General features: G+C 55.3%; 1 protein-coding gene and 1 non-coding gene across 34 annotated transcripts in view; one reads left to right on the forward strand and one right to left on the reverse strand.

Moving 5' to 3' along the window:
• The window catches only part of PPP6R3 (protein phosphatase 6 regulatory subunit 3), a 133,042-nt gene extending 119,194 nt beyond the window's left edge, over positions 1-13,848 (reverse strand). For 28 of the 33 annotated variants that reach the window (XM_070063713.1, XM_070063654.1, XM_070063454.1 and 25 more), the window contains exon 1: positions 13,509-13,651. The gene's annotated coding sequence lies outside the window, so the exon portion shown is untranslated. Of the gene's footprint in view, positions 1-7,446; positions 7,682-13,508; positions 13,652-13,714 lie in introns of those variants that run through there. The other 5 variants (XM_070063588.1, XM_070062560.1, XM_070062673.1 and 2 more) reach the window with 4 other exon arrangements.
• A 266-nt stretch (positions 13,849-14,114) lies between these two features.
• Positions 14,115-14,187, forward strand: TRNAA-AGC (transfer RNA alanine (anticodon AGC)). Its single transcript has one exon. It is a non-coding gene; the product is annotated as a tRNA-Ala (tRNA).
• Positions 14,188-14,552: the final 365 nt, after the last annotated feature.

Genomic DNA, 14,552 nt, shown 5'->3' on the forward strand with positions numbered 1-14,552 from the left:
CAGTGCAGGTCCTGAGACACAGCAAGGACAACCCAAGTAAACTGAGCTCCTGAGAGCCACGTGAGAGACCAGGATTGTACTCTCAGCACCTGGATCCATCATTTGGAAAATGAACCAGCAGATGGGAGTGCTCCTCTGTGTGTTAAGTTAAAGGGGGGGAGGGGCCGGCACCGCAGCTCAATAGGCTAATCCTCTGCCAGTGGCACCAGCACCCCAGGTTCTAGTCCCGGTCAGGGCGCCGGATTCTGTCCCGGTTGCCCCTCTTCCAGGCCAGCTCTCTGCTGTGGCCAGGGAGTGCAGTGGAGGATGGCCCAAGTGCTTGGGCCCTGCACCCCATGGGAGACCAGGAGAAAGCACCTGGCTCCTGGCTTCGGATCAGCGCGATGCGCAGGTCGCAGCGCGCCAGCCATTGGAGGGTGAACCAACGGCAAAGGAAGACCTTTCTCTCTGTCTCTCTCTCTCTCTCACTGTCCACTCTGTCTGTCAAAAAAAAAAGGGGGGGGGGGGGAAGAAGCGCTGTGGTGCAACAGGGTTGAAGCCCTCACATAAAGCGCTGGCAGCCCATATGGGTACCAGTTCTAGTCCCAGCTGCTCCTCTTCCGATCCAGCTCTCTGCTGTGGCCTGGGAAAGCAGTGGAGGATGCCCCAAGTGCTTGGGTCCCTGCACCCTCGTGGGAGACCAGGAAGAAGCTGCTGGCTCCTGGCTCAGATCGGCGCAGCTCCAGCCGTTGCGGCCATCTGGGGAGTGAACCAGTGGACGGAAGACCTCTCTCTCTCTCTCTCTCTCTCTCTCTCTCTGCAACTCTGTCATTCAAATAAATAAAATAATAAATAAATCTTTAGAAAAAAGAAAAGAGGCCGGCGCCGCAGCTCAATAGGCTAATCCTCCGCCTGCGGTGCCAGCCACCGGGTTCTAGTCCCAGTCGGGGTGACGGATTCTGTCCCGGTTGCTCCTCTTCCAGGCCAGCTCTCTGCTGTGGCCTGGGAGTGCAGTGGAGGATGGCCCAAGTGCTTGGGCCCTGCACCCCATGGGAGACCAGGAGAAGCACCTGGCTCCTGCCTTCGGTTCAGCGCGGTGCGCCAGCCACAGCACGCCGGCCGCGGTGGCCATTGGAGCGTGAACCAACGGCAAAGGAAGACCTTTCTCTCTGTCTCTCTATCCACTCTGCCTGTAAAAAAAAAAAAAAAAAAAAAAAAGAACTCTTTGAACTCTTTATATAAACAACTCTTAGTGGAAATGAATAAAGTAAAGTTTCAGAAAGGAAACAGTTTGGAGTTAGAGATTTCTCACAGAGGGACGACTGACAGCCAACTTGCAGCTGACCTCGACAGTAACCACGGACAAAGAAGGGAACACTGCAAAGTACTACGGGAAAACACCCATCCGTCTGTAACTGGCTAGCAGGCAACGCTGCCTTTCAAGAATGACAATATAAAAGTATGAATAGTGCCTGCTCTGTAGGATTTTATGAGCAGTAAAATGAAAATTAGGCACTAACATTCCAGGGTCTTCCTAAGAGTAAATAGATGAACTTTAAGCTCTATATTAAACATCAAGTGTGTAAGATTACTGACAAAAGTGTGTAATCTCTGTATCTGGATATGCACAGAAAGTAGGCAGGAATAAAGGGGAAAAAACACTATAATACGTAAGATTAGCATAAACAGAAAAGAAAGCCAAGTTAGAAAGCACAAAATAGGATAGTAGAAATAAACCAAATATTTGTCCTATTCATTAGTTTAGAGTCAAATTAGAAATGACAATGTCACCACTAATTCCAAAATTCTGAACTTACAGGCACAAAGCAAAACGAACTACAAGGTTTGAGAAAACAGCCACCACCATACAAGGCTTTTAATACTCCTCTCTCCCCTCTGTCACCAACAAGCAAGCAGACAGAAGCAGTTAAGGATATTAGCTTACGTGTTAATGCAATAACAAATCTATCCCTAGTCTCAAAATCCAAAATGCTCCCAAAACCTGAAACTTCACATGACACAAAAAATTTCAAATTTTGGAGTTTTGTTTTTTTGTTTGTTTGTTTGTTTGTTTTGACAGGCAGAGTGGACAGTGAGAGAGAGAGAGAGAGAGACAGAGAGAAAGGTCTTCCTTTGCCGTTGGTTCACCCTCCAATGGCCGCCGCGGCCGGCGCACTGCGCTGATCCGAAGGCAGGAGCCAGGTGCTTCTCCTGGTCTCCCATGGGGTGCAGGGCCCAAGCACTTGGGCCATCCTCCACTGCACTCCCTGGCCACAGCAGAGAGCTGGCCTGGAAGAGGGGCAACCAGGACAGAATCCAGCGCCCCGACCGGGACTAGAACCTGGTGTGCTGGCGCCGCAGGCGGAGGATTAGCCTAGTGAGCCACGGTGCCGGCCGGAGTTTGTATTTTCAGACTAGGTATGTGCAAAATCCATCCACATATTCCACAATCTGAAACCTTTCTGGTCCCAAGCATGCTGGTGAGGGGCATCAGCTGTAACGTGTCTCACCCGGACACCGGAAACGCTCTCTTTAAACACACAGCCAATGCTGATGAGCATCTGTCACTAACCGGACACCATCTGAACAAGCCTCAACAAACTTCGAAGAATCAAAATCACATCAGACCCCATTTTTTTTTAAAGATTTATTTATTTATATGAAAGGCAGTTACAGAGAGGCAGAGGCAGCGGGGGGGGGGGGGGGGTATCTTCCATCTGCTGGTTCACTCCCCAGATGGCTACAATGGCTGGAGCTGCGCCCATCCAAAGCCAGGAGCTTCTTTCAGGTCTCCGACACGGGTGCAGGGCCCAAGGACTTGGGCCATCCTCCACTGCTTTCCCAGGCCACAGCAGAGGGCTGGATCGAAAATGGAGCAGCCAGGACTTGAACTGGCACCCATATTGTATACTGGCACTGCATAAGGCGGCTTTACCCATTGTGCCACAGCACTGGCCAGAGACCATATTTTATTGACACAATGTTAAACAAACAATCAACAGCAAAAATTTCAGAAGAGATACACACTGAGATTATTCAATGTGTATTCTAGAAATCTAATAAAAACCTGTAAATATTCATAACTGAAAGACAAGAATCTGTATACCCAAACTTAGGGGTGCTGCTAAAATGGTACTTAAAACACAAATTACTGCTTTATTTAGATATACATGTATATCTAAAAAAGATAAAAGGCTGAGAATAGCTCTTTAAGATATTAAACATTAACATGATTAATTACAAATATAGTAGAGGTTCAAAGGATATGTTAGAATTTTCTGGTTATATATTTGAAAACACAAATAAACTTTCAATACTAATTATCAAATATGACTCAAGAAAAGACTGTAATGAACCTATAAATATTAAAACAATCAAATATATAATTTAAAAATCTGAAATAGATAATACCCAGGCCCTGATGGTTTTATAGGCAAATTCTAACTAAACCTTCAAAGAACAGATTAATTCCAATTTAATATAAACTTTCTAGGGGAACAAAAATGAGGAAATAAAACTCTCTATATATCTCCCCCCCAACTCTTTCAAATAAATAAATCTTTTAAAAAATAAAAATAAAAAAAGCGGGGGGGGGGGGGCGCCCAGCATTGTGGTGCAGCTAGTAAAGCCACCGCCCGACCACCTGCGTGCAACACCAGTGCCCACCGGCTGCTCCACGTCTGAGGCAGCTCCCTAAGGGCCTGGGGAAGCAGTGGAGGATGGCCCAAGTGCTTGGGCCCCTGCACCGTGTGGAAGTACTCCCGGCTCCTGGCTTCAGCCTAGCCCAGCCTGGGCCACTGAGGCCATCTGGGGAGTGAACCAGTGGACAGAAGATCTGTCTCTCCCTCTCTCTCCATAACTCTTTCAAGTAAACAAGTACATCTTTAAAAAATAATTAAATAAAAATTTAAACGGTAAAAGATACAAATTGTAAAGACATTTGTCACACATATAACAAATAAAAGATTATTAATCAGAATATACAGAATTCCTCCAAGTAAGAAAAACCCTAACAGACAATAGAAAAGAAAAAGGCGGCAGCACACACAGGCATTTCACAAATGAGGAAATCCAAATGGCCAAGAAAATTCAAAAAGATGCTCAACCTCATTAGTAATCAGAGAAAAGAACATTGAAACCAGTCAAAAGCAAGTAGCAACAATGGGGAAAGGGGCTCCTTTTTAAGAGTTACTTATTTATCTGAAAGGCTGATTGACGGGGGAGGGGGCGGGAATCCTCCATCCACGGTTCACTCCCCACATGCCCACAACAGCAGAGGCTAGGCCAAGCCAAAGCCGGAGCCCAGAGTCTCCCATGTACGTGCACAGGGCCAAGCACAAGCTCGGGTCATCCCCTGCTCCTTCCCAGGCACGTCGGCAGGGAGCTCAGTCTCAAGTGGAGCAGTCAATATGGGATGCAGACTGGCAGTTCAGCCCGCTGTGCCAGTGGGCAAAGGATCTCAACAGGCTGCTCTCCAAAGATATACAAATAATCAATAAGCTATTAAAAAAGGTAATCAATATGCAAACAGTCAACAAGCTACACAAAAAGAGGTTAACCAGCATTAGTTAACAGGGTAGAGTAAATCAAAACCATGATGAGGTCAACCTTCACAACCCCTAGATAAGTAAAAACTGAAAACAAAGGGGTTAGGATCGGAGCTGCTATATAACCGGTAAAGGTGCCACCTGCGGTGCCAGAACCCTATATGGGCGCAGGTTCAAGTCCCAGCTGCTCCAATCCATCCAGCTCCCCAATGCACCTGGGAAGCAATGGAGGATGGCCCAGGTGCTCCCATGAAGAGTCATGTGGGAGGCCCACAAGAAGTTCCTAGTCCTGGCTTCAGACTGGGACATTTGGAGAGTGAACAAATGGATAGAAACTCTCTCCAACTCTGCCTTTCAAATAAATAAATCTTACACACAAACCAAAGGGCAGGAGTTGTGGTATAGGCAGGGAAGCCACTACTCGGGACAGGTGCATCTCATATTAGAGTGCCAGCTCCAGTCCCAGTTCAAGTGCCAGCTACTGCGATCAAGCCTCCTGCTGCACCCTGGGAGACAACAGACGCTGGCTCAAGCTCTTGGGCCCCCACCACCCATGAGAGACCCAGATGAAGTTCTGGGCTCCTCGCTTCAGCCTGGCCTCGCTCTGCCAATGCAGGCATCTGGGAAGTAAACCAGCCTCCATCACTTTGCCTTTTCAAATAAATATTTAAAAAAAAAAAAAAGGTAACTTTGTTTTGGTGCAAAAATATATAATTCTTCCATAATCCACATTTTCCATGAACTATTTGAAGCCTCCCCTCGTACTTGGCCTCCAGATTACTTATAATCCCTAATACAGTGTAAACACCAAGTAAATAGTTAGGGAATAATGACCCAGAAAAAAGTCTGTCTGTGTTCAGTACGTATGTAATGTGTGTACTTGTTTTCCAAACCAACCCCACCCCACACTTGGCTGCACTGTGGCTGTGGACCCTTGGATGTGGAAGGCCGATGCCCACGTCCTCACCAGCCTCAACTGTGTCCAAAGCCCGGATTCCGGAGCAGCACGCCCTCCTGCAGGAGCCCACCCGTTCTCCAGGATGGGACGCAGAGCAAAGGAGACATTCAGACTGACTAAGCGCACACGGCAACGTGAGCGACCCTCCCACCTGCGACGCCATCTCCCACTCCCCTGACCTCCCTTGCAGTGTCATTCCTGCCTGGGAAACCACAAGCCCAGAGAAACGAAGTACTGTCCACTGTCTCCAGCAACAAGCCAACTGGGTGTCTGCACGGTGGCCCAGGCCCCCTGCCCGCAGCACCCTTGTCTGTCGTGCCTTCTCCTCTCACCCGACCAGCCAATGCCCCCCATTCTCACTGACTTCTTGCATTTCACTGAGAAAAAGTGAAGGGACCTCCACACGCTCCGTGTCCCATCTCCCCTCTCTCGCCAAGGGATCCCGACTCCCCACAGGGCACCGAAGCACCGACGCAGCCCACAGTGAGCTGCCCGCTCCTTGCAGAATCACCTCTCACCAACACTCCAGCGTGATGGTTTCCCCCACCTCAACAAAACCTCCAGAGTCACAAACCTTCCCTCATCTTTGTGGCAAGTCCCTGCTGTCCCTGTCTGCCGTTCCCTTCTCCCTGCATGCGGACGGGTCTTGCTGAGGGGCCCATGACCTCCTGCTGCACAGCCGGAGGACAAGTGCTGGCCCTCACCTCCCAGGACCTCAGGCAGCGGCCTCAGCAGGAGTCCCCGCGCCCACCACCTGCTACTGTCCCTTCCCCCCTCCCCGGGGTCTCACCTTTCAGTGCCCTCTCTCAACCATGTCAGCATGATTCCCATTTCCACCTGCAGCCCAGAGGTCCCCCAGAACTCCAAGTGTCTTAACCCCACCTACAGATCTAAAAGCTTCAGAACTGAACATGTCCAAACCACAGCCCTGGATCTGCCCCTCCCAGTCTCCCCTTTCTTCCTAACTGGCAACTCCCATTGCAAAATCCCCCCAAATCCCTGATATCATCCTTCACTCTTCCACACACCTACATTCAGTCTGCCAGCAAATCCTGCCTGCCTGCTCTCCTTCTAAGAACACAGAACCCAGGCCGGTGCTGTGGCACAGCCGGTAAGCCCACCGCCTGCAGTGCCAGCATCCTACGTGATCACCGGTTCTAGTTCCGACTGCTCCACTTCCGATCCAGCTCCCTGCTATTACTGGGAAAGCAGTGCATGATGGCCCAAATGTCTGGGCCCTGCACCCACGTGAGACCCAGGAGTAGCTCCAGCCATTGCTGCTATTTGGGGAGTGAACCAGCAGATGGAAGACTTCTCTCTCTTTGCCTCTCTGTAACTCTTTCAAATAAATAAATAACTCTAAAAAAAAAAAAAGGAACACAGAACCCAGCTACTTCTCCCCACCACCCCTGGCCCTCGCCTTTCTGCAGGGTCACTGCCGGCCCTGGCCTCTCCCAGCAGCACAGGGACAGCTACTCTCAGCACCGCTTCAGGTCCCACGTCTGCTCAAACACTAACCGGGAGTAGGCATGTGGCACACCAGTTAGGACACCACATCCCACATTCAAGTCCTGGCTCCACACCCCCACTCCCCTCCACCCCGGGAGGCAGCAGGTGATAACGCAAGTACTCTCTCTGCCACCCATGTGCAAGACTTGGACTAAGTTCCTGGCTCCTGCTTTGGGCCGGGTCCAGCCCCAGATGTTGCCAGCATTTGAAGAGGGAACCAAGAAATGGAGTATCTTTCTGTCATCCTTCCTCCCTTCTTCTCTCTGCCTTTCAAATGAAATGCGAATAAAAACTTAAAGAACAAAACACTCGGTGACTTCCCATCTCACTCAGAGAAAAGACAAAACTTCAGCAGAGGCCTCGGGGAAGCCCTGCCGCTCCACCTCTCCTGCCACTCTCCCTCAGACTCTGGCCTCCTGGCTGTCCTAACACAGCGACACACCCTCCTCTTACGCCTCGACACCAGTTCGAGTCCCGGCTGCTCCACTTCCAATCTGGCTCTCTGCTGTGGCCTGGGAGAGCAGTGGAAGATGGCCCAGGTCCTTGGGTCCCTGCACCTGCGTGGGAGACTCGGAAGAAGCTCCTGGCTCCTGGCTTCAGATCAGTGCAGTTCTGGCCGTTGCAGCCATCCAGGGAGTGAACCAGCAGATGGAAGACCTCTCTCTTTCTCTCTGCCTCTGCGTCTCTGTAACTCTTTCAAACAAATAAAATAAATCTTTAAAAGAAGAATTAATGACTTCTATATTCTGTTCCAGTCCAAATCCTATTTCCATGAAAGGAAGCCCCAAACAGCCAATCGAGTCAGTACTAGTCAGGGTCTCCTGCCGCTGCCCTCCCCCGGGGACTGAGAGCCCAGCGACTTTCACGAGCAAGGCCTGACTGCAGAGCCGTCCCAGAGCACGCCTTCGTGGGTCCCCGAGGGCCACGCGCCTGCAGCAAAGGTTCTCTCCTGAGTGTCTGACATCCAGGCACAGGGACAGGGATGCTCCAACCAGGGGTGCCCACAGCTTCCTCAGCTCTGCTTCACCTGCAGTCACACTGTTCTGCAGCCTGGCCAGCCCTGCTCTGTGATGCTCCTAAAAACAACCCCCTTTCACCCTCCCTCTGGGCCTCCGGAGTTCACGGGAGTCACCCTCTGGGGGATCCAGACCAGTTCAAGTCAACGTACGCTCCCACTTCAGGAAATGCGCGAGTACTAGCCTACTCTCCTTCGTTGTCTCTGACGAGACCAGACCCTGTCCTATCAGCAGAAACGTCTTGGGAGCAGGCGCCCAGCCTAGCAGTCCAAACACCCGAGTCTCACGCTGCAGAACCTGGGTTCAACGCCCAGCCCTGGCTCCTGACATCACAGAGCCTGGGCACAGCAGTGGTGACTCCAAGGAAGCGGGTTCCTCCACCCACGTGGGAGACCGGCACCGAGCCCCAGCTCCCGGCTTCAGCCCCGGCCCAGGACTGGACGCTTCAGGCATTTGGGGCGCAGGAGATGGGAGCATCCTCCCCACCCCATCTGTCTGGCTCTCTCTGGCTTTCAACTTGAGTAAATATGTGTTGCTTGTCAGAAACACGTGCTGTTCAGAACCCACGTACAACGCGGTCAGCCGTGCTGCGCGGCCCTCACTGACACTGCTACCACAGGCCAGGAGTCCGCTGTACACGTCAGGCAGCCACAGCCCTGGAGCCCAGGCAAATCGGCTCCTCGCCACCAGGGCTGCGGCACGAAGCTGTCTCACGCAGGGACGAGCAGAGAGCCTTCCAGCACACTGCCAGAGGCCCTTTCCCTCTCTCTTCACGGCCTAGCCCGCAGCCAGATGTCAGCTTAGTCTTTCACACCCTGAAGTAAACTGAAGATTGATCTGGCTAGGAACTGCCTCCCTCCCAGCAAAGAAAAATAAGGGGCAGAGAGGAAGAACAGGGGCTCCCACGACAGCTCAATCCAAGCCAAAGCCAAATGGCCACAAAAGCCCCCCAGGGAGCCTCCACGCAGCAGCAGGACGAAACCACCGCTGCGCCTGGCCGGCCGTCTCCAGGTGCCGGCGCTGTCTCACACCCGGTCATGAGTCTGACTGGCGCACAACCACTGTGTGGAGAGCAGTGACATCGATCATCCTAGCACAGCGCCACCGTCCCTGCACAGCCTCGGAGCTCGGGGAGAGGGACGCTGCTTTCCCAGGCACCCACACCAGCAAGGCAAGTTAAAGTCACCATCAATACAGACGAGGGACAAAGGCACAACTGTTTTATCCTTTTGGGAGACTTCTGACTATTTCACCCACCCAAACTGACACAAACCAGCCGGCAGGGTCAGCCGCCCCCTGAGATGTTAAAGCATGCAGGGTAAGCCGCCCCCTGAGAAGCAGGCACCCCGTTCCCAAGGCCTGGCTCAGGGCTCCCCGCCAGTGCGCCTGGGAGAGCAGCAGCAGAGGGCCCAGCCACTCACACGGGAGATCGGGACGGAGTTCCAGGCTCCCGCTCAGAACTAGCCCGGCCTCGGCTGTCAGCGCCCATCTGGAGGGTGAACCAGTGGACGGAAGATCCCTTACTGTTTCTCCCTCTGTCACTCTACCTTTCCAATAAATAAATGAATCTTCAAAAAAATAAATCAACCAACCAAACCTGCGAACGGAAGCGCTTTCCTGGGCCTCTGGCTAACAGCCGCCTCCATCCGCCTGGTACAATTCCGACAAGTCCTGAGGGGCCTGTTCATCAGAGAATCCCTACCACAGCTCCTGGCAGGGTAAGGACTCAATCAATGCATCTGCAGCCTCAAATAAGTGAAGGTCAGGACGAGATGGGCTGCTCACAGTCTTCAACACAGCCACAGGCGGGACTTCAGGATCCCGGTGCTGGGCTGGCACTGTGGCACGGCAGGTAAAGCCGCCACCTTAGACGCCAGCAACCCATACAGGTGACGGTTCGAGTCCCGCCTCTCCACTTCCCATCCAGTGGGAAAGCAGCGGAAGATGGTCCGAGTGCCTGGCCCTGCACCCACGTGGGAGCTCTCCACGTAACTCTGCCTTTCAAGTAGAAACAGAATTGTGCCTCCATGGTCTTCTGCCTTTGACCTGCTAGTCACATCAGTTACTGAGGAAACACGGTTTCATAACACTCGATGAACTAGAAAATCTAAATGTTAAGGGCGGGCAGGCACAGGATCTCCACCGTCTGACTCCTGCACCTCGCCTCTCCGATCCCGGTCAGCGCCTGGGCATGAGGAAGCCCCTTCGAGAGCGGCAGAAGTGTTCTCTGGGACAGGGCTTCATCAAAGAAAGGACAAAAAAGGGAAGCTGGCACCTAGAAACCAAACTGACAGCCAACAAGTCAAGGGCACAAAGGATACAAACTAAAGAATTACAGTAGACTGAGGTCATTTAACAGACGCTAACCCTAAGCGCCGACAGCCCTGCTGAGGCCCAGGAGGATATGGCAATGTATTCTCATGGGCTACGGCACAGGTGGGGAACCTCTGTTCTGCCAAGGGCCATTCGGATATTTGTAACAGCATTTGGAGCTACACAAAATTATCAGCTTAAAAATCGGCGTGCTGTACAGGGCCGCACCGTGGCACAGCAGGTAACATTGCTGCCTGCGACATGGGCACCTCATACAGACGCCGACTCTGCTTCCTATCCAGCTCCCTGCTAACGGCCTCAGAAAAGCAGCAGAAGATGGCCCGAGTGTTTGGACCCCTGCCACTCTCGTGGGAGACCCGGAGGAAGCTCCTGGTTCCTGGCTTCGGATTGGTTTAGCTCCAGCCACTGGGGACATCTGGGGGGTGAACCAGTGGATGGAAGACCTCTCTCTCTCTCTCTACCTCTCAAATAAATAAAATCTTTTTTAATGTTGATTTATTGAATTTTGAGTGCCACCTGTAGCTGCCTTGCCAGGGCCAGAACGAATGAGTTCACACAGGCCTTCCCCGGCCACAGGCACATCCCCTGCCCCTGGGCTATGAGCAGGCTTCTAAGTATCTTACACAGTCAATTCATTTACTATTTCCCTTACAGCTGAAGCACCTGAAACGCATCATCTCCCCTCACTACTAAAATCTGCCGGGCAGGATCTGGGTGCAAAGGCAGAGCTCACAAATCACCCAAAGGACCCCCAGCTACAACTGTCCCTGAAATCTAACATCCTGAACAGTGGTCCCAAACCCGAGAAGCACAGCAATTTGTCTGGGAAGTTTTTAAAAGTGGATTCTCACCCCCACCACAAACCACCAGAGCTGAGGCCCAGCACCATGGTCGTCTTTAAAAGGATAAGACTGATTCGTTTATGTCCTCTGAAAGGAAGAGAGACAGAGGGGACGAGCAGGACCGCGACATCAATCTGTCTTCTGGTTCATTCCCCAAATGCCCACAAGAATGGGGCTGGGCCAGGCCACCGCCACCAACTCCATCCGGGCCGCCCATGAGGATGGCAGAGGCCGTCCCAGGCACATCACCACAACTGCCGAGCAGCCAGGACCCGAACCAACGGATACGGCTGCCGGCATGCCAACAGCAGCTTAACCCACTGCACCACAATGCTCACGCACCCACGGCCTCCACGTCCCGCGGGATTCTAACACAGGCCAGTCCACCACCACCTAGAGCAGGGTGCATCGGCCTCAGCCCCACTGCTGTTCGCGCTGGGTGACTGTCCTGCGCGGTGTCCCGGGCCTCTGCCTTCCAAACACACAGCACCCACCCCCGAGGCTGGCAAGCGTCTCCCAACGCTGCCCAACGCTTCCCGGGGTAGAATCACCCCAAGTTGAGAATCCCTGATCTATAATTAAAAACAACCATTTGAGGTTTTCTTAAGAACAGGAAGAAGCGTGAAAGCTGCCTAAGTCAGTCCAAGAAGCCCCACTGGGCTCAGATCCTGACTTAGTGCTCCCCGTGAAGCACCCCGAGGCTGGGTTCCCGCTGAGCAGTCAAAGACCGCCATTACTGTCGCTTACTCTGACGTGCAGGAAACACTGTAAAAACTGTCAGTCAACACATGCTCGGGCTGATATCTGAAATTCAAAACCACAAGACAAGCTCATGACGGAATGCCAAGCCTGGCCAATGCTGTTTCAGGAATGCTTACTTGTAATAAAGACACTATCTCTGTACCAAACACGCAAAAATTTATCTTGAAGAAACCAAACACGCCTCACCCGTCAAGTCTTCATCTACACATCCAGCTGTGGCCTGACTCTAATTCCCAGTCAAAACCCGAAAGATGTTTCTGTTTATTTGTCTGGCTTCTTGTACTCTGCACAAAGCTCGAGTCTCCTTCCGGTCTGAGTAAGCCACAGCAGCCTGATGCCGGTCCCCACGGGGGCCTCCACAGGATCAGAATCCACTTCCCGGGCCAGCACAGGCACCGGGGGCGGGGGGGCAGCGGAGGCCTGGGCGACTGGCCGCCGCCGCCGCACTCCGCTCCCAGCTGCACCCAGACGGGAGGGCCCTGGGGTGCACCCACACCCCACCAGGGGCGCCTCAGAACCCCGCGCAACACTCCAGGAAGGACCCCAAAGGTACACGAGGCAGAGTCCCAGGAAAGCGCTGGGCGGCCCTCTGCGTGTAGCCCCCTCCTGGAACACCAGCCCTGGCTCCAGCCCCCGGATCTAATCCCACGAAGCTCCATCAGCCCCCTTCCAAAAAAAAAAAAAAAAAAAAACACAAAACTACAACTTCCACTCATTTCCGACCCCAGCTGACTCTAAACTACAAAGCAGGCCGGGCCGAAACGCTCGTCCGACTCCCACCGGGGCCTGCGCGCGTCCCAGGCCCGGCCCGGCCCGGCCGCCCCGCGCACAGGTGCCCCGGGACCACGCAAGGTCACGGCGCCGGCGAGCCGCAGCCTCGCGGGGCAACCGCGAGCCTCGGGCCGCGCGCTGCCCATCAGCAACGTGACCTTGAGGGCAGAAAAAGTAAACTCCACCCCGGCCAGGCGGGAGCGGCCCCGAGCGCGTCCCCCGGTGCCCCGCACTCGCCCGGACACCTGCGACTCCGCCCGCGCCCCCTCGGCGGGCAGCACCTGCGCGGCGGCCGCGGACGCGCGCCTCCCGGACGGGGGTCCTCGCGGCCCCGGCCCCCAGGAAGGCCACGGGAGCGCGGCGGCCGGCTTCGGGGCGCGTCCCGACGACTCCGCGCCCGGCGGGGCGAAGCCCACCAAACTTGCTTCCCGGAGGACAGAGTCCAACAATGGCCCGCGCTCGCCCGCGGCTCCCCGGGACACGCGGCGGGGGCGGCCGGGGCGACGCGGGCGGGAAGCCGGAGCCCCGCAGGGGCGCGCCAGGCCGCGGGCACCCGCGCCGCGCCGAGCTCGCCGCCCGGGCCGCGGCTGACAGGAGCGGGCGGGCAGCGGCGCGGCAGGGCTCGGCGCCGCGCCTCCCGGGCCGCCGAGCGGCGAATTCCGGGGGGGAGGGGAGAGGGGCCGGACGCTCCCGCCCCGCGCCGAGACCCCGGCGAGGCGCCCCTCGCCCGCCCGCGCGCCCCGCCGCCCCCGCGCCGCGGCCCGCCCCGAGGCCTCCCCACCCCCATTACCTGGAGGCGCCCACGACCCGCCGCTAGTTGCGCTCAGGCGGGAAACGCGCTCACCGACACCATCAGCGAAGCGCCCAAAATGGCGGACGTATCAAGCAGGCCTTGAGTGCCCCCCGCCCTCCCTCCGGCCGCCTCGCAGCCAATCGCGGCCCAGCCCCCGCCCCCAGCTCCACCCTCATTGGCCTCCCTCTCCCGCCCCCTTCAACCTATTGGATCGCCCAGCGGCTCCCTTGCCTCCCCTTCGATTGGCTCGCAGGCCTCGTCAGTCAAACGCGAGGGGTACATTCTTTTTCCCATGGACTTGACGGATCCGGAACCTCTAGGACCCTGGAGTCGCAGAAACAAATCAGGAACCGGGAGAAACTTGGCTCGGTCCAGCCCCCTACGCCGTAGCAACAGCAGGGCCTCTGCTTGACGGACGCCTCGGACCACCAATCTGAGCGGCCAATGTCTCTTGAAACTAACTTGAGCCAAACCAATCGCGGCTGTGGAGCCTGAGCCGCGAGCGAACCAATGGGGGAGCGAGACGGGCGGGTAGGCGGGGCCGAGGGGACCGGTGATGACGTGAGTCACAATACGCGCCGGCGCCGGAAGCCGTGCGGGGCCGGGGAATTAGCTCAAGTGGTAGAGCGCTCGCTTAGCATGTGAGAGGTAGCGGGATCGATGCCCGCATTCTCCACTGCCAACTTTTACGGCGGGGATTACCTGTCGCGTGCACTTCGCCGCCGTCACGTGGCCGCCCCGGGCGCGGGGGTCAAGGCCAGGGTCGCCGAGTGCCCCCGGCCCTGTGGGGCCCTCCCCAGCGCGAGCGGCGAGAGAGGCCGCGCGGGCCCCTCCCTTTTTCCACAGGGGAGGGCCTCCCCGCGAGCTGACCTCCGCGCCGCCCCCCGGGGACCCCAGGCCCGCGACTCCGAGGACGGCCCTGGGGGGCTCCTCCCGGACCAGGCTGCGGCGCGGGGCGCGGACAGCCCCCCCAGGTGCCCGCCCAGGTGTGGGCCGCCTGGACCCCGTGCGGAGAAGCGTCCTCAAGGCCTGGCGGCCCTG

The sequence above is a fragment of the Oryctolagus cuniculus genome, chromosome 1 (assembly GCF_964237555.1).
Source record: "Oryctolagus cuniculus chromosome 1, mOryCun1.1, whole genome shotgun sequence".
Lineage (NCBI taxonomy): Eukaryota > Metazoa > Chordata > Mammalia > Lagomorpha > Leporidae > Oryctolagus > Oryctolagus cuniculus.